Raw genomic sequence first — 18,562 nt, forward strand, 5'->3', positions numbered from 1 at the left:
ATATTACTTTTCTCAGTTCCCTGTCCTCACTCATTAGTCTTCCCTCTGCCTATTGGCACTGCTTCCTTTTCTCCCAATTAACGCTTCCATATTCCATTTTAGCGACCCGTAGTCCTTGCTCCTTTTGGATCTGACATTCCATTTTAAACTCAATTATGATCGGAATTTTTTTAAATTCCAGAGACATTGTACGGCTCGATTCCGCTATCAATTTTCTATGCTTAACCATGCTATTTTATAAATTATATTTCTCTTAGTATCGGTCATATTCCACGCATACCTAAGAGTTTCCTGCTGTTATAACCAATGGTTCGTAATGATTAGCCCTGTCTCCAGCAGAACTCTATTGCTTTCTCCCCGCGGTCATTTCTTTCTCCCAAACTGTACATATTCTCGTTCCCCTACCTACCTTCCGCCGTCCGCCTTCGCCCACAGCCCCGTTCCATCCAGCACTTCACCATCAAATATTTCCTAGCAGTGGCACATGCATTAACTATTCCATCTAATTGATCCTATAGCGTGTCTATTTCTGCCTCCCTAAGGTCAGCTGTTGACATATTTGCCAATGATCAAGTCTGTTTGTTCAGCTTTAAATTATATTATTAATAGTGTGACTCACGCGTCTTACTTTAACTATGATTATTCCTAATTTTTGCTCCATTAAATGGCACCTCCTGATGGCTTTCCTCCTCTCCGCTGTTCATTACTCTTACGTTATGCCCCCAATAATTCCCGCTCTACTTCCATTTCACCTCGCACACCCCAAAAATATCTGCAATTCCTTTGTCTCCCAATTGCTTTATATTAATTTAATTTTTTTAATTTTTGGACCCATTTGACCAATGGTTTCCTGGGTCCACTTTTATTTTACTTCACAGTTAGTTGGGAATTCCTTTGAATCTTAGTTCCCCTTTTTACAAACAATAATGAGACATAAGGAAACAACATACATAACAAAACAGACAAAAATAATCAGACATAAGGAAAGTTTTTCTAAAATTTTTTAACATCTACAGGTGCTTATATATATGTTAGGAGTTAAACTAATGATAAACAATTCAAGAAAAAAAAATCACTCAATAGACATATAGGAGAATACATTGCTACATTTTACACAAAATATTTCCCAGTTAGTTCGCTTGTTGTGGTTCACTATTTGCTGGTTTTCTTATTGCAAATTTTCCAAGCAGGTTATTGTTGTTCTTTAGGCAGAATGTAATCATTTCCCTAAAGCTCGTTAGCTTCTCTTCCATACTGTTCCATAAGAGTTGCCGCTCTGTCTCATAGAAAACACAATCCTCCACTCTGTGTTCTGCTGTGTCTTCTTTTCCACAGTTACACAGAGGGGTAAAACATTTCCCTATGAAGTGTAAGTAGGAGTTAAAGTTCCCATGTCCGGTTAACACTTGTGCGCTTGCTGAGGTGTGTTAAATATTTAATTTTATCCGGTCATCTATGTTCGGAAATATACGGTGCGTTTCCCTTCCCTTTTCTGTTCTGTTCCATTCGTCGTTCCATTCTCTATGTGTTTCCTGTCTCAGTAGTCTTCTTAATTTTGATATTTGTACTGCATTTTCTGCATCTAACGAGAGGTTGAAATACTATACTCTATATTTAATTTTTTCCTCCATTTGTTTAGAGCAATTCTTTCCCAAATTCGGTATTTTAGAGGTGGAGTTGCAGCCACTATACAGAGTGCGTCGCAGCTCACGGTGGAATAGCTGTTGCACATCGCTATCAAGCAGGCACGCTGTGTCTCCTTTAGCTTTCTCTCGAATCTTGCGAGATTGACTCTATGGGACCAAATTTCGCACCCATAAGTGACTATGGGTATTACTACTCCCTCATAAATGTTTTCCATCGGTTTGAGGCCATATGTAAAACGGCAAAGCCTTCTTATGGCACCAAAGATAGTCTTAACCTTCCAGCAAGTGTAGTTCACTTGAGGTTGGAAGGTAAGTTTATCGTCTATGTGTATGCCGAGGTATTTAAAGGTCTTCGTTCTCTTTAGCTGTTTCTCATTGATTTTACATGCCGGGTTTCTTAATATATTTGCTCCCAGGGTCATGTATTGGCTTTTTTCTATGGATAACTTCAGTTTGTTACTTTTTGCCCAGGTTTCTAGGATAAGTAGAGTTTTTTCCGCCAACATTTCCAGCTCTTTTCTGCTGTTTCCAGGGATAGTTACTGCGATGTCATCCGCATATGCGATAATATTGCACCTATCCGGGAGTTCTTCTCTTAAAAGCGAATTGGTTAAGAGGTTCCACAAGGTTGGGCCAAGAACCGAACCCTGTGGGCACCCCTTCGTGGCTACTTTAGAGAACTTGAGGTGTTTGCTGGAGTATTCTATCACGCGGTTGGTAAAATAGTTTTTGACTAATTTTATTAGGTTGTTGGAGACCCTTAAATATTTTAGTTCTTTAATTACGGATGGCCACCAGACGGAATCAAAAGCGCTTTTTATGTCTATAAAAACCACCATGGTGTATTTGCAATCGTTGTTAGTTAGTCTCAGCAGTTTAGTTATGGCATCAATTGCGCTTCCCCCTGGAGTAAACCCGTATTGCTTGGGGTGGTAGATCTGGTATTCCCCAGCCTCTTCTATAATTCTCTTTTTAATAAGTCTCTCCATTACCTTTCCCAGCTCTGGGAGGAGAGCGATTGGTCGGAATGCTTCAGCGTTCGCTGGGTCTTTACGCTTATCCTTTAGAATAGCGTGTAGCTTCCCAAGTTTCCAGGGGTTCGGAAAGTATGAGAGGGCTATACAATCATTAATGATATTGGTTAGCTCTCCTGAGATAGGCTGACACAGTTTTCTTATTACAGCACCCGGAATCAGGTCGTGACCGGGGGCTTCGCCATCTCTTATCAGGTAGATGGCTTCACTGACTTCCTCGTCTGAGAAGAGCCTTGTGGCGCTTTTCTCAAGCGGGTCATTGTACATTCTCCTGGTAGACTCGTGGTAACAATTATCTGATTGATCTTCGTCAGGTAGAAGGGTGTCCAACATTTCGTCCATCCATTCTTCTATCAGAATTACCTCACCCTTGTCATTTCGTCTAGTCCCTGGTATTGTTGGAAGTTTCAGTTTATCTGAGAACAGCTTGTAGATAAAGCCCCAGGAGTTGTCTCCAAAGTTTTGTCTAGCAAACTTTCTCCAAGCATTTTCTTTGGATTTTTAATACGTTCCTTCTATATCCTTAGATTTGCTAGGTATCTCAGACGATGGATTCCTCTGTCCTCGTTTCGACTCTTTTGGAAGACGGTTCTCAGTTTGTGGACTTGCTTTTTGAGGATGTTTATGTCGTCATTCCACCAAGGATGAGTTTTGCCTCTGTAATATCTTACTGGGATACTTGTTTTCATAGAGTTTTTAATAGCTTTGGTTAGTCTTGCTATATTAAGATCTATTTGCTCCGTTGTTGGTGTCCATGGAGTATTCCGTTCCGAGGCTACTAGTTCGTTCAGGAAGGTTTCCTCGCATTTTTCCCAATCAGCGTTTTTCAGTATATATCTCATTTCGGGTGTTTCCCTGTAACTAGCTTCTTTAATGTCGAAGGTGATCAATTGGTGGTCACTGGTAATCTTCCCTGGCCGGACTTTCCAGTTGGTGATATTTCGGATGATTTTGGCATTACCGATAGTCAGGTCTATGTTGGATTTGCCATTCGGACTGGAGAAGGTAAACGGTTCTCCGATACAGTTAGCAATGTAGAGGTCTTCAGCTAGGACTAGTTCTTCAATTAACTTTCCTCTAGAGTCCGTAAACCTATGAAACCAGGTTTCACTTTTGGCATTACTATCTGTACATAGTAAGATTTTATGACTTCGATTTTCCTTAACGATTTTTCTTATGTGTTCTATGAACGGTTTGATACGCCTGCTCGGAGGAAAATATGCACTTATTATTATTATTGAGCTTTTCCCTGACGTTATCTCAGCGACAGCATGGTAGTCGTCGCAGTAAGGTGTTAACTCCAGGACGTCCAGGCTATTGTTAAATAAGATAATGCTGGCGAAAACCTTATTTGCTGGATTACTTGGGATGGCTCTTGCCCGCATACCAATCCCTGGTATTTTCCAGGTCTTTTGCTCTCCCGGTCTGATGACGTAGGGCTCTTGGAAAAATAAAATATCTATTCCGAGTTTTTCGCTGACTTCCCTCAGTTCTAATGTGGGCGTTTTGGCTCCTTGGGTGGGGTCCCGTATTACGCTTCTGATGACATCTGTGTTTTTCCCAAGGATTTCGTCAGTTGTCGCTTTAGCTATCAGAATGTTATTCACTAATGTGGCCACATTGTCAAAACAGCCGGATAGAGCACCAACACAGCACATAAAGTCCCCTTTTTTATCCTTGGCGATTCTTTCATTTGCTATCATTTGATTGAGCTCGTTTACCTTAGTTTTGAATTTAGGTTTGATAGAGGAAAGGTCCTCACCTGGGCCGTTTTCCGAAGCCATATTCAATAATTGCATGCTCACTCTATTTTCATATGTTGTTTTGGCCTGGGCTCATATTAAACACACATACTGAGGTCACGAGGACGTTAGAAAAGCCCTTCGAAAGCAGAGAATGCTACACTCTAGGGTAAAGAGGGCAGGCGTGAACACATCATCTCCTGAGAATACACAATTATGGGACACATATAGATCCTCTAAAATTGAAACCAAAAAACAATTACGTAGCGCCTTACTGGAATTTAAACGCAAAGTACTTTGCGAGCACTTGGACACTGACCCCAAAGCTTTCTGGTCATATGTTAGGGAAGTAAATGGGAGTAAACAAACCGTGGCTTGCTTAAGGGATTGTAGCAATGTAATTCATACAGACAGTGAGGGTAAAGCTAACATCTTAAATTCATTCTTCCAAAGCGTTTTCTCGAATGATGTTGCCACCGCATATCTCCAAGAAACAATACATACTCCACCCATGGAAAAAATAACAGTGGACCAACAAGGAATTCTAAAATTACTTAATGAGATTAAACCCAACAAATCCCCGGGTCCCGAAAATATACCAGCTAGGGTGATTAAACATTTAGCTCCAAACATTGCCCCGTACCTTGAATTTATATTTAACAAATCCCTCACAGAGTGCAAAGTACCTAAGATTTGGAAAACCGCGCAAATAACGCCTATTTTTAAAAGTGGTGACAGGGAGGATCCCAGTAATTACAGACCTATATCTCTCACTTCTATCTGTTGTAAAATCTTAGAGCACATAATTGTCAGTTCAATAATGAGACACCTTGACAATATTAACTTTTTAAGTGACAATCAACACGGATTCAGGAAAACCCGCTCCTGCGAAACCCAATTAGGATTATTTACACATGATTTACTTGTATCTGGTGAGAGAGGTAGGCAAGTGGATGCCATCTTCTTAGATTTTCAAAAGGCATTTGATAAAGTCCCACATGGTAAACTCATTCATAAATTAAAGGTCGCGGGTATAAACAAGGGCGCCATAAGTTGGGTTAAAGATTTTCTTTCAGAGCGGGAACAGAGGGTAGTCCTTGATGGCGCTAGTTCCGACAGCGTTCGAGTCACGTCGGGGGTACCTCAGGGAAGTGTGATCGGGCCATTGCTTTTCTTGATTTTTGTTAACGATTTGAACCGCGAAGTGAAAAGTAAAATTAGGATGTTCGCGGATGACACGGTGATCTATCGGGAGATATCTGGGGATGAGGATCGTTTTATTCTAGCGCAGGATTTAGATTGCATTACTAAATGGTGTTCTAACTGGGGATTGACTCTAAATTATAATAAATGTTCAGTGGTAAATTTCTTTAAAAGATCAACGGGATTTGCTTACAAATTAGCTGGAGGTGACCTGGCAGTAGTTGATACGGTAAAATACCTAGGTGTCACATTCTCAAAAGACTTAACTTGGGGGACTCACATACGTAAAGTCTGCGGTCAAGCATATAAAAGATTGGGATTCATTAGACGCATTGTCGGCAAAAGTGACTCGAAGGTCAAGGAACGTTGTTACCACGCTCTTGTAAGGCCTCATTTAGAATACGCATGCAGCGTGTGGGATCCGAGTGAAAAAGGCCTCATTCGGGAAGTTGAGAAGGTTCAACGCCGGGCAGCCCGTTTTGTAAAAAATTCCTACGATAAAACGCAAAGCGTCACCGAAATGCTCATGGATTTGGGGTGGGAATCATTGGCTGAGAGACGATTCAATGCAAGATTGAAATTATTAAATAAATTTAGATCCGCATGTTTCAGCACCGAGGTCTCGCAAATTATTCGTACTCCTACATACATTGGTCGCTTGGATCATGCATATAAAATTCGGGAAATAGATGCCAGAACTAGCCGACTCAAGGACTCCTTCTTCCCACGGACAATACGGGATAGCAACTGCAGGGTTATAGATAGCAAAAATTCCACTTGCCACCCTCAGCGTCTAAAAAATAATTAGTTGTATGCATGTTAAATGCATGCTCTTCCACTAACCTTGTGTGTTTTGTTATAATAACCCATTCTTTCCGAATGACCTCATTCGTGTTCTGTTCATCTGTTTTTAAGTTTCCCTTTCAACCCCTCGTCCCTCTCCGCGGCGGGAAATTCCTGCTACCTGCAACGTTGGGTCGCATTCCCTGCCTTTTAAAGACTCTTTGGGGGCAGAGTGTTTCGTGGTGCATTTTCATGTGGTGTTTCAATTTCTTGCTTGTTGTGTCCTGGCTTCCGTGTTGTAGGATGGCTTTCGTGCCGCATCATGGGGTGCAGTTTTTTAGTTGTTTTGCGGTATATGTGTTTGCATGAGTATTGGATGAAGGGATTTTTGCATGAGCGTGTGCGCTGCTGTGGGTGTAATTTTCCGTGTTGTTTTTTTGCATGTGGTATTTTTCTTTTTTACGGTTGGTGACCTAACACCCCCCGCCACACGCCCTTGCGGCGGCTTGCGGGGTATTATGTAGATGTAGATGTAGATGTCACACTCAGGTTAGCAGGTCACAATTAAATGCTCACTTCACTAATTAAAACACGCAAATATATCTGGTTAGTGTCTACCAAATGCGTCATGTACAAGTATATCGTCCGCCGTTACTGAGGAATCGGCTATTTCCGCTCTTAAAGTCGTCCAATCTTCACTTAATTCACTACGGTAGTTAACGCTAATACTTACAATTAGTACGCTGAGTTTGGCTTTGATATAGTCAGCCGTTCGGGAGTTATGGTCACTTCCGGTCTGTGACCACGTGTTCCGGTTCACCTTAGAGGTCGTCTGATTTCCACCAAATTCACAACACAGGTTAACTTTTAAAACACTATTCTAACTCTTAAATATGATTACGCTCACTGAACCGGTTCCCTAGTAATTCGGTAAAATCCGGTTTTTTAGAGGTCTTTTGAAAAATTAACTACACCGTTGTTTATGTCTTTTTAGCTACCACTACTCTTTTGTTGAAGAACAGAACATTCGGGCACTTAACAAAGACACAAAACCTTATATCACTTCACTATTTACTTTGAAAACACAGTTTTAAAAGACTAACTTTTTCGCTGCCGCTCGGATCGACACTACGGAGCTCCTCGTAAGCACGTCCGCTCAGTTCAACCGCACAAACGCCGAGCTGACTGAATTGCTTTATATGTAGTTTCTAGTTTCCTTGTTCCTAAAGTAGTGCTGACCTCAATTGTTTATTATAACTCGTTCGATACTCTTATGTATCTTATTCGCTGTTGCTTCTATAAAATCCACTTTGCAAGTATTTCTTAGGATGACGGTAACGTAAGATTTTCCTCTTTCACTCTCGGTCACGCTACACGGGACAGTGGGCTGAGTCCCCTAGTTTTCAGGATTCATTCCTCTATTTATGTTTATTTTTCTTCAACACTATTTTGCTAAGCAGCAGGATAATTAGTGACCTTTGTATCCCTTTTCCTTCCTCAATAGAGTTTTTAAAGTGATATCATCACTCAAATGGCCACTCTACTGGTCCCTGACGCATTAATAGCCGTCTTACTGAGGAATAGACGCTGCACGGACTACCTTCGTCTTGCATCTACCCTGTGACCTATCTGGCATGAATGACCCTACAGTACCTAATTATGGTTATTTCTTCCACCAGTACATCATTAGAAGTCATAATAACTTACAAGTCTTTCCGCTGCCTCAGTGTTGTGGTCCATAGGGAAGGAATTTGATCTTCAATCTCAGGATATTATCAAAAAAATTCCCAGAGAAATACCTTTGTTTGACTACCATTATGTATTTTCCTACATTAAGTACTAACAACCGATTACCCTTTCAAATGAATTTGTTTGAAATATTGTTGAAGCGTCAAAGATACTGTTAATAACCACATCTTTTTTGGGGTGGATACAAAACTTAAGAATGTAACACTTTTGGGGATATTGAATAACGGTTTTACAATTTTATGTCATTAACGTACATAATTCAATGTTGCGCTTAATTATTATTATCGTGTCCTAGCACCCCCCGCCACACGCCCTTGCGGCGGCTTGCGGGGTATTGAGTAGATGTAGATGTAGATTAGGTAAGCTACCGGTTAAGGTAGGTTTTTGGATGAAACAGCTATTAAATAGAACATTTTGTGACTCCTAACAAAACACAAACCCAGCATCCTACTCTATATTAGGTCCCTCTTCATCTCTGCATACTTCATTCTTCCCTTCATCACGTCGAACATCCCTATCCTGTTTCTGCCCTTTCCTCGTTTGCCTAACATTCTCCCCTCAATTACAGACTTCAACATCCCACTGCCGGCCAATACCCCCTTCATCCACTTTTCCTGCCTCCATAGGATTGCTCCCAGAAAACCCCTTTCTCCGCCCACCATACCAAGTACTCCCTCATTTGTTTTCTTCTCTGTCCATTTAACCTTCTCCATTCTTCTCCACACCCACATTTCAAAATTCTCCAATCTACGTCTATCGTCCGACTTCAATGACCACGTTTCCGCGCCGTACATAGCTACGCTCCATACCAAAGTTTTTACGAGTCTTTTCTTAACATCCTTAATCAACGTCCCCGTCATCAACTCCCTCCTCCTTGTGAAAGCCTCTTTGCCTGGCGCAATTCTTCTCCTTACGTCCTTACTACTTTGACCGTGTTGGTCCAAAACACTTCCGAGATACGTAAACTGTTCTACCTGCTCTAGTTTTTTCCCTCCTATTTTAATGTTAAGCTTGGCCTTTTTCTTTCTAGAAAACCGCATAACCTTTGATTTATTAATATTGATTCTCATCCCATACCTGTTGCACTGAATTTCCAATTCACTAAGCAATGCTTACAGCCCCTTTGCTGACTGACAAACTAAAGCTTGGTCATCAGTGAACCTAACTGATTTTACGACTTCCCCGCCCGCTTACATTCCTACCTCAAGTTCTTCCCATACCTCTTTAATCATTTCCTCTACATACAGGTTGAACAGCAACGGTGATAATGGGCAACCCTGCCTTACACCTCTTCCTAACACTGCCCATCCGGACTCCCCGTTTCCCACTCGCACCTGAGCAGTCTGAGACATGTACAGGTTGCGGATTAGCCTCCTTTCCCTCCAATCTATTCCTATTTTCTGCAATATATTCATTAGTTTTTCCCAATTCACTCTGTCAAACGCTTTTTCGAAATTTACGAAACAGGCAAATACCTCCCGGTTGTATTTTATATTCCTTTGGATTAATAATCTCATTACTGCAATGGTATCACGCGTACCTCTCCCCTTCCTAAACCCAATCTGGTCATCCCTTAAGTAATCATTTGCCCTACTCTCTACTCTTTTGATTATGATTCTGAGGACAACTTTAGCTGCGTGGGATATCAAACTTATTGTCCTGTAGTCCTCACATAATGTAGCCTTTACCTTTTTCGGAATAGGAACTAAAACTAATCTCATAAAGTCTTCCGGCCAAATTCCTTCCTTATAGATAATACGAATCAGCACATACAGGGTTCGTCCGGAAAATAAGTGTACTGATTTTTTCCCGCCGCTCCAGGCGCGCCCAGCACCGCTCTGACGGGCTGCGATTGGAGGGGAGTATGTTGGCAAGCGACGCTGAAAAAAGCAGTCGGCTCTGAGCTGTGGTGTAGTGAGGAGCTCTGTTAACGCGAACCTCCACGCTCGACCCACGTCACGGAACGCGATGCCGAAGTTTTTGGAGCAGCGTTATTCCATCAAATTTGCGGTAAAGCTTGGGAAATCGTCTACCGAAACTGTCGGTATGATTAACCAGGCTTACGAGAAGTCAGCCATGTCCAGAAAAATGATCTTTCGGTGGCACAAGATGTTCGTGGAAGGCAGAGAAGAGGTCGACGACGAACCACGGCCTGGACGCCGATCAACGACACTCACCGACGAAAATGTGCGAAAAGTTCGCGATGTACTGAACTCTGATCGTCGTCTTAGTGTTTGGACGATAGCAGAGCAGTGTAATGTGCCAAAAACAATAGTGAACGAGATTATTAGGGAGCAATTACAGAGCAAAAACATCTGGCGGCTGCATCACGACAATGCGCCGTCTCACACCGCGCTTGTCGTGTCGGACTTCTTGGCCAATCACGGCGTGGCAACGCTGCCGCACCCGCCCTACAGCCCGGACTTGGCACCACCGGACTTCTTTCTGTTCCCGAAGATAAAGAGGAGTTTGAAAGGAACGCGATACGGGACTTTGGACGCCGTCAAAGAGGCCGTGACGACGTGTCTTCGAGAGGTTCCCGATGATGCCTTCGCGGGAGCGTTCCAGGAATGGGAACGCCGCTGAAACAAGTGTATCGACTCACAAGGGTCCTATTTTGAGGAATATTAGCTTAAGATATGTAAAAGTGTAATACATTTTTTTCCTGAGCTCAGTACACTTATTTTCCGGACGAACCCTGTATACACTCTTCCTCCCATATTTTCCTAAACATTTCAGTAGTTCTGCGGGAATGTTATCTAAACTAAGTTATATCTAACTTTTTTGGTCTAAGTTCTTTACTATACAGTGCTACGTATTCCTTCCATCTCTCGTTGCTCTTAATATTAACCCAAAAAATCGTCATCGAAAAAAGAAAAAAATCCTGAATAAATCTATGATGCAACCTAATCGCCTAATGAAAATAAGTTTAAGAATAAGAACATTACCTTTTGTTGTATTCCCACCCTGTACTGTCTAATCCGTATCTCCGGACCTCTATTTCTACATTCGCTTTCACCTCTCCGGTGAAATCCTGAGTATGACCCCTGATTACTCGCCCTGGTCACGTGAGGCGCCTCAGACTGTCGATGTTTGGGGAGAATTAAATACGACATCGGAGCGCCGCTAAGAATTTTCCAAATGTATCATTTCTAATGTTAATTTTGTGGTGGTGGTAAGAAAATGGTAGCGTTCATTCTATCCGTGCTCCAGTTTTTTGAAACAGCTTTGCAGTGCATAATTATCGTGGGAATTGTTCTAAACTGTAAAGTGTCTTCCCCTATGGACACCAACTATTATTTCCGACGACGTCCAGCCATACTCATATGAAGCATCCATGATAAATAAATCACTCCGAAGTTCGATCTGCAGCAGGAATAGGGTTCTGATCTCGAAATCTGAGTTGATAAACATTAAATAAACGCAAAGTGACAGGGATTTCTTTATAGAAGGAAGCCGCCTCTACAAAGCTCTTATAGAACAAGGTAATTTTTTTAACGTTTGGTTTCGGTTTTCCGTTTGATAGGTACACACGAGTGCTATTTCTGGCGGGGAATGGAAGATGCGTGGGTCGGGGGTCTTATTCCATTACCGGCGGCGTCGGCCCACCTTTTCTGTTTCCGCCCGCTTGATTCACCGCAGCAGAGCCCCCACCCCTTTCCAATTTGCCCCCACACACCTCCGGTCTCCTCCCCCGATTCCAAACTGTCACCGCTTCTTCCTCCTCCCCTCAAGTCACTCTCGACCCTTCCACTCAATGCTCCCCCTCATTCAATCCTCTCCTGATTGGTCCTCCATTCCCTTCACCCTCACCCCCGCCTCCTCACTTCCCACGCCTCTCCTACCCCCGCCGACGTTTCGTTTCTCCAGCCACCTCCTCTGCTCCTTCGGTCGTAATTTTTCCCCCACCCCCTTCCCTTCCTCTCTACCCCCTTCTCCTCCCGTCAAACGATTCCGCACCTCCATCCACTTTTTAAAATCGAGTCTTTTGCTTCAACTTACCTCCTTCACCCTCTCGCCCTAAAAATCTCCCCGCTCTCTTCTTGTCAATTGTTTGTCTTCTTGCGCGAAACCACTCCCTCCCTCCCCCCTACGGTCCTTCACCCTCCCCCCACAAATACACACGCGAACCTCCCCTTTAGGGTCATCCCTTCTCCTTTCATCCCAACCACCTCTCTCCATCCCTCTCAAACCTTTTTCGCTTTTCATTCACCCCCTCACCGCACATTCTCTCTCTCTCCTCTCACCGACCCCTTCTTCGGGAAGGGAAAATTTCTCGTCTCCCGGGAACGAGATCCACTTACCGATTGTCTCGTCTCCATCAATTCCCTCCCCCCCCCCGGGCTTCGCGAGAGATGGCATTCACCCACCCCCGGCCCCACCCACGCTGGGAATTCCACTCCCTTCGCGTTTCGCCCCCGTCGCCGCCATCCTGCCTTCATATCGGCCGTCCTCTCCCCCGACCATCGGCCATTCACGTCTTTAGCCCGCCCTCCCAAGCACCCTAATCTTAAAAATCTCCGCCTTTATATCTCCTCCCCCCTCCCATTAATCTCGATATTCCGAACCCCCTTCCCTAGGTCCATTCGCCCCTCCGCCCCCGGCATTCCATGCACCAGGATGATATGACCGCTATCCGCGAATAAATACCTATTCTTTTGGCCTTCAGTCTCCTTCGGCCCTCCTCGTGCGATGAGGTCCTCCTCCTCCTCGTTGCCCGTGGAGAGTAAAGCGCTCGCTCTTCCTCGACTGCTTCCCGAGTTTCCCGAGTCCTCCGGAAAGGGTGAGGCGAAGCGGCGATGGCGCGAGACCCTCACAAAGATCTTCCTCACTCGTGGGGTTCGTCTCTTGTCGCCGCTTTGTTTTATCCGCGTTGCTTGAGGGAGTGTAGTGGTAGTAAAGAAGTAGCGTAGCCACGAAAAAAAAACATGCAAGATGCTGGCTAGCCCAATCCCTGAAAACTCGTCCATAGTATGGGATCCATATGAGGTGAGACATATTGAAAAGATAGAAAAAGTTCAAAGAAAGGCCGCAAGATATGCACTCGGAAGGTACAAAAGAACGGATAGTGTCACAGAAATGTTAGGTATACTGATATGGGAGGGTTTGAAAAATAGAAGAAAAATGATTAGGTTAGGCGCGATGCATAGAATTGTTAAAAATACGAGGGAAGATTTATGGAAAGAGATAGAAAAGCCTAACTTTAAGGGAATAAAAACGACCATAGTTTCAAAATAAAAATAAGGACGCAAAAAACAAATAAGAAAAACTACCCTTTTTTGAACAGATCTATTGTTGATTGGAACAAGCTGCCTGGAGGTTTGTTTGAGTCTTTTCCATCCAAGTTTAGGAGTTTTAAAAATAAGCGTAAAGCAGCCACTGTGTGGTAACTTCATTGATACTATTGTAATTATTCAAATATTGCTTGTATGTGATGTGGACGGCATTTTGTATAGGATGTGGAATTTTGTTTGTATGTAATGTGGAAGTGTCATTGTATGTGAGAATATTTTGTCCCCTATCTGTTTTTCTAGGGCGTGTATGTATGTATGTTCGTTGTTGGAGTGATCATTGATCAGGCTTGACCATTGCAGATGAATTTTAATTCTGTTGGGTTTGACTGCATAGTGTCTCGTTAAATCCATTAGTTAGGTAGTAGGAGTGTTGACTTAACCAGGAAATTACCGAAAAATGCGAAATTTTATGAAAGAATAAGATTATCTAATATCAAATATGCAGGTTGTAACCGTGGTAAAATTGTCCGTCAGTAATTGAACCGTTAAATAACCCGTTTTCAACTTAACTAGCGATCATTAAACTGAGTTTTGGAGGTTAATTTTAACGTTGAATTTAACGATACATAACGAAACTTGGCCTTAGAACATTAGCGAGGGCATGATCGGGTTCTGAAATGTTTATAGTTACATGCCTCGATAACTTCCGTGAAAGTCCACGTTCACGTGAGATTAAATTTTAATAAGATATTATATTACCGTACCTTGGACTTATGGCAACGTAACGTGTTAAATAAATTTACCACCGAAAACACTGAAAACTTCTTTCGATCACAGTGATTCATTTCCGTCGAATAAAGCAAAACATTTATAATCATATGAACTTTTGCTTGAATCATTGAAGTCACACATTATTTGCCTTTTTAAAAGAAAATGCATCTTTTATAATTTACACACGAAAAAGATAAGATCACTCATCCGTATGAACTATATTTTACCTACATTTCGTTCCTTCCGAAATAGACATGCCATTTAAAGGGTGAAACTTGGCTATAGAAGCTCTTTACATTACATCTCTCTGGGAAGGCTTTCCCACGGAATATTTTAGGCGATAAGCTGTATCTGTGGTTTTCTTTCCTTCGCTAAAGTTGTAAGTTTATCAGACTTTCCTTAAAAAACATTGATGCCACAATGTATACAATACCCATTCTTTGAAAGTAATTGAGGACCACATCTTGAAATCCTTTGCCTCATTGATTTGGGAAACCTGTTCAATACTCTATATGGTCAATTTATTATCTTTTGCGTGCCTCTCAAGTGCTTTTAAACGGACGTCAACTTGTCAAAAATTGAGGATCAAGTCTAATTCATTCCTGTGTCTAAATGTTTAAATTAAGCTGAAATGTTTGGGGTTATCCCCGTACGTTTCACCAAAACTTGATAGAAAAATTTTACCTCGTGCTTAAAATATATCCCCAGGAGTTAAAATAATCATCCTGAATATTGGAGAAACAAACAATCCGTAAAAGAAACAGCGATTGTTTTACTCTCCGAAAGGAGAGTAAAACAATCGCTGAGAAGATATTTTCCCCACAAGTGTTTTGTACAGTTTCGAATGTTCACCGGACTTGGCTGCCGTTAAATGCATTGAATATTTTATTTTGCCCATCATAAGTTTTTCATGATATCTCGGATTGAGGAATAAAATAAAATTCAGGTGTCTTTTACCTCATCAGGTTTTACGCTATTGACCTCGACTCCAATTAAAAACACATTCTTTCATTTTTCACATCCATTGCACTGGAAAATTACGCAAAAAACTAATCCGTAAAACAAGTTTAAATATATTTTATGTATAATGAAGTAAAAGAACGTAAATATTTTTAATCTCGTTTGTTTCTCTCCCTGCACATTAACTCTGTTTCCATACTCCTCGAGTTTTTATGTTTTTTCCGTATCATTTTCATTATATCTTGGTCTGGATTAATTTAAGAGATTTAACGGTTTCAGATTCAAAATTACGCACTCATCAAAGATATTTCTGCATTAAAAAATCGTATTTGATGCGGTGAAACATTAACATAATCTAAATGAGCAGGTGATTTTCACAAACCTCATCAAAGTCCTACGAGCTTTCTTTTTGCGAAATATTTTTTTTGATAATTATAATTACAATATATTTCGTTTAATTATAATAATTGAATTTTAAAGCAAACGCTTCTTATTGGTATTACATCTTATTTCTCTTGAAAGAGGAGAAAAGCTGAACCAAATTGATGGCTCCTAATTCAATTCACATTTAGAAAGTTTTTACAGTCTTAACTCTTTTATTTTTTTCTTCCGGCCATGGCGCACATTTTTCATTCGCGGCTCTAAATTCAAGTTCCTCCATCTTCTACAGGGCCACGGGTCTTGGCGGGGACGCCTGGAATTACGTGTGCTTTAGAAAAGGTGCGTGGATGTGGTGTAATATTTTCTCGGTTGCTTTTATGCTGTGGATTACGCCAGTCATTCTGCGTGGAATATGCCCGCAGACAAGGAAGCTATCTTCGCAGTTATTTCTTTCCCCCTTCCCACTCTGGGTCCCTTGACAGTTCCTCTACTTTTTGCGGAATATTTATTCGCCGTCTGCCCTGGTTTCTCTCATAGCTTTGGAATCTCCACATCCCTGCTTCCCCACCCCTCCCTTCCTCTCTCCATTTCATGATCCTTGAAAATATTAGTACCCCACCCGAAGGGAAGAGTTGTGTCTGACTCGATTTATGCTTACCATCGTGCCTCATGGAAACGTAATGATAACTAAACATTCTCTTCTTTTTTCGTCCATTTTATCGTTTTCTTCTCTTTTCTTCGTGGTAATTAATGTTCCTAGTGTTGACCCAATTTATCTCCGTTTCTTTTACTTACACTCATAACTTCAGACTTTTTAGGCTCATGGAACATATAATCCCATCTGCCTTTTGCAATAAATTTGGATTATTTAATATCCTCCTAAAATGAAGACCAAATGATCTTTCATACTATGATTTGTTCTTTAAGCTTTATTATATTACTATTTATAAGTTAAATCACATTATAACTTCGATATGAACGCAAGAGTTTGAAGTAGGAAGTTAAAGAACTTCATAGTGAAGGCCTTTAAAGGCGAAAGTATGTGGAGTTGTCGTATCAATATATGTATATATATATATATATATGTATATATATATATATATATATATATATATATATATAATCATACATAGATATAAAAATATTATTTTATCTTAATAGCAGGTAAAAGTTGTGTCAGGGCCTTCTATCCCAAATACTTGGCTTCTTATGTTAGATTTTTTTTGTAATTCAAAATCGTGCGATGTAAAAACAAGTTTCTTCAATTATTATTGACAGATTGTTTCTCACTTATTTCAGAACGAGTCATTGTTTACCTATAGACGAGCATGCGGGATTTTTAATTACTCTGAACAAATTCAATGCAAACTGCATGAAAAATACTGCCAGTAAATCATTTTTCGGAAATGGAGATAAACGTGATTTATATATTTTTTACATTTTGGCGTATTAAAGAAAAAGTCATCATTATTAGAGTTTATCTATCAGCTTCAAGTTGGGTTTTCTGGTCCATGGCAATAATACTGTACTCATAAGTCCTAAAGCACTGGACAGTTAAAAAAATTACGTCTGAAATTGAGCAGCAGTCCTAACTCCGGTCAGCAGTCCAACACTCTACCCACTGGACTACATCTACATGTCTCAGACTGCTCAGGAGCGAATGGGGAACGGGGAGTCCGAATAGGCAGTGTTAGGAAGAGGTGTAAGGCAGGGCTGCCCATTATCACACTACCTGTTCAACCTGTATGCAGAGGAAATGATTAAAGAGGCATGGGAAGAACTTGAGGTAGGAATGAAAGTGGTCGGGGAATTTGTAAAATCAGTTAGGTTTGCTGATAATCAAGCTTTAGTTTGTCATTAAGCCAAGGGGTTGCAAGCATTGCTTAGTGAACTGGAAATTCAGCGCGAAAGGTATGGGATGAGAATCAATATTAATAAAACAAAGGTATTGCGATTTTCTGGAAAGAAAATGGCTAAGCTAAACATTAAAATAAGAGGGCAAAGCCAGAGCTGGTAGAACCGTTTACGTATCTCGGTAGTGTTTTGGACCAACACGGTCAAAATAGTAAGGACCTAAGGAGAAGAATTGCACTAGGCAAAGAGGTTTTCACAAGGAGAAGGAAGTTGATGACAGGGACGTTGAGTAAGGATATTAAGAAAATACTCGTATTACTTTAAAATACTTTAATACGGACCGTAGCAATGTACGGTGCGGAAACGTGGTCATTGAAGCAGGAGGATAGACGTAGATTGGAGGCTTTTGAAATGTGGGTGTGGAGAAGAATGGAGAAGGTGAAATGGACAGAGAAGAAAACCAATCAGGAAGTACTTGGTATGGTGGGCGAAGAGAGGGGTTTGTTTAGAGAAATCCTATGGAGGCAGGAAAAATGGATGAATGGGGTATTGACCGGCAGTGGGATGTTGAAAACTGTAATTGAGGGGAGAATGTTAGGCAAATGAGGAATGTGCAGGAACAGGATAGGGATATTGGACGGGTTGAAGGGAGGAAGAAAGTACTCAGAGATGAAGAGGGACCTGATGTAGAGTAGGATGATGGATTTTGTGTTTTGTTAGGAGTCACAAAATAGTTATTTAGTAGTTGTGTTCATCCAAAAACCTACCTTAACCGGTAGATTACCAAATAAAAATATATGCATATAAAACTATCACTCCAATTTTCCCCTCATTTTTTTCAACCTGCCTGCAGAGTTCCAACAAGTCTACATTTTCGCTTACTCACTTGATATTTTCCATCTTTTCCCTGCCCAACTTCTTCCTAACATTCAAAGTCCCCATTATTGCTGCGGCGCCTGTCTTGTGTCTTCTTTTCCACTGGCCACCGCTTGCCTGTTGACTCGTTTTCTTAGTTTTTCTCCATCCTATTGCCTTGGGGTAAATGATGGAGATGGTGTCCCCTCGCCTTCCTAAACAGTGTTTTTAAGGTGACAGAATCCCTCTCAAATGCCCGCTCCACTGCGTGCAGACGCCTCGGAGAGGAGCGGACGCGCTCGGATGACCTTCATCTTGTTCTTGTCCTTGGGTGTCCTTTAAAGGAGCAA

The sequence above is a fragment of the Hetaerina americana genome, unplaced genomic scaffold (genome assembly GCF_022747635.1).
Source record: "Hetaerina americana unplaced genomic scaffold, ioHetAmer1.1.p SCAF_2, whole genome shotgun sequence".
Classification (NCBI taxonomy): Eukaryota; Metazoa; Arthropoda; class Insecta; order Odonata; family Calopterygidae; genus Hetaerina; species Hetaerina americana.